This window comes from Cicer arietinum, chromosome 3, assembly GCF_000331145.2.
Source record: "Cicer arietinum cultivar CDC Frontier isolate Library 1 chromosome 3, Cicar.CDCFrontier_v2.0, whole genome shotgun sequence".
NCBI lineage: Eukaryota > Viridiplantae > Streptophyta > Magnoliopsida > Fabales > Fabaceae > Cicer > Cicer arietinum.
Genome location: NC_021162.2, coordinates 23,146,895 through 23,148,475, shown reverse-complemented (window position 1 = coordinate 23,148,475; position 1,581 = coordinate 23,146,895). Strand labels below are relative to the sequence as shown.

The window sequence follows — 1,581 nt, the reverse complement described above, 5'->3', positions numbered from 1 at the left end:
TAAATTAATTAAATTAATACATCATTTTTTTATAATTCCAAAATTATCTTTATTTTAAGAGAATTTTTTTTCTTCAATCACTTACCAACATTATATATATATATATATATATATATATACTTGTACCACAAACCTAACTCATTTCTCTCCAATAATTATTAAATACATCTACTATTTTCAAGAAGAATAACAAATGCAAAAACTACAACTATTGAATGAATTAGATATTCAATATATATCAAAGCACATTCCGCCACTAGCTCCTTATCCCACTCAAAAGCTCACCACGATACTGCCATTTACAAGCTAACCATTCACTTCTGCTTAAGATCATATTAGTCACTAATTTATTTTTATCCATCGTGGCACTAAAGAGTCTCATAAATCGATTACTAAGAGTCACCCTACCAGCTACCACCCATGGATTCATCCAGAAAAACTGTCAAAACCATTTACCACCTCCTTAACCATGTTATCCACAGATACTATATTAATTACTACCCCAACAATGATACCTGCACAAGTCTAAAAGAAACAAAGGATGCGAACCCGAGTAAAAGTAAAATACAATTTACTATTTTTATTTTCAATATTATATGTCAGAGTGGAATTTTTCCCAACACTACAAGAAATTGAACGTTTAACGACAGTGAAAATCTGTAGGTAAACGTATAAAAACCGTAGGGATAGGCAAAATACCTATACCGACAGGATTTTTTTTCGTGGTATATAATCGCCCAATGCCTACGGATTTTCGCCGTGGCTATAGGGTATAGTGACAGAATTTTTTCCGTTGCGGTAAACATTTGATTTTACCTACGGATATTTCATTGTTGGTATATACTTTAGCCATAATTTATAAAAATTATACCTACGGTTTTGATTCTGTTGCTATACATTTAAGTGACAACTTTTTTCTGTTGGTATAGGTTTTAAGAGTAATTAATTTATTATAAATATTAATTTTTTGTTATCAACAAAAATTATATAATAATTTAAAATTTATTTTATAAAATTAACCAAATATAAATATACAATGAAATATATATATCTAAGACTCAAAATAAAATAAAAGGTGTTCATTGTATATATTAAAAATTAATATAAAAGTCTTACAACGATAAAACAAAACCCTTAACCTCAAAAAATAGACATTTAAAATAGACATCTTGTGTCATACATAACAATCTCAAAAAAGATTAAGAAATTGAGTCCACTAAATTGCCAATATTCCATCTTCAACAACAAATTAGCTTTTAATCTTCACCTACAATCAATAAAATAACAAATGAATAAATACACGATTCCACATAAAAATATTACTAATAAAATAGAGAAAATGTTAATGATTTTAATTAAAATTAACTAATACTATCTAATTACCATTTTCATTATTTTCGTTGTTGTTTGGACTAAGTGAATTCAAATGGTTTTGAGCACTAGTAGCATCAGGAACCTATCACAAAAAATAGAAAATATTACTTATGAAAAATACGATTATGGAACTTATGAAATTAGTTGGATAAGATTAATAACTTATGATATACCTGTCTTGCAGCTTGTATTATATCATTAACATCT

General features: G+C 27.1%; 1 long non-coding RNA gene across 1 annotated transcript; it reads right to left on the bottom strand.

The window, feature by feature from the left end:
• Positions 1–1,064: 1,064 nt before the first annotated feature.
• Positions 1,065–1,581, bottom strand: LOC101495658 (uncharacterized). The gene is made up of 3 exons (XR_190558.3): positions 1,548–1,581; positions 1,384–1,456; positions 1,065–1,267 (listed from the first exon to the last, which is right to left on the bottom strand). It is a non-coding gene; the product is annotated as an uncharacterized lncRNA (long non-coding RNA).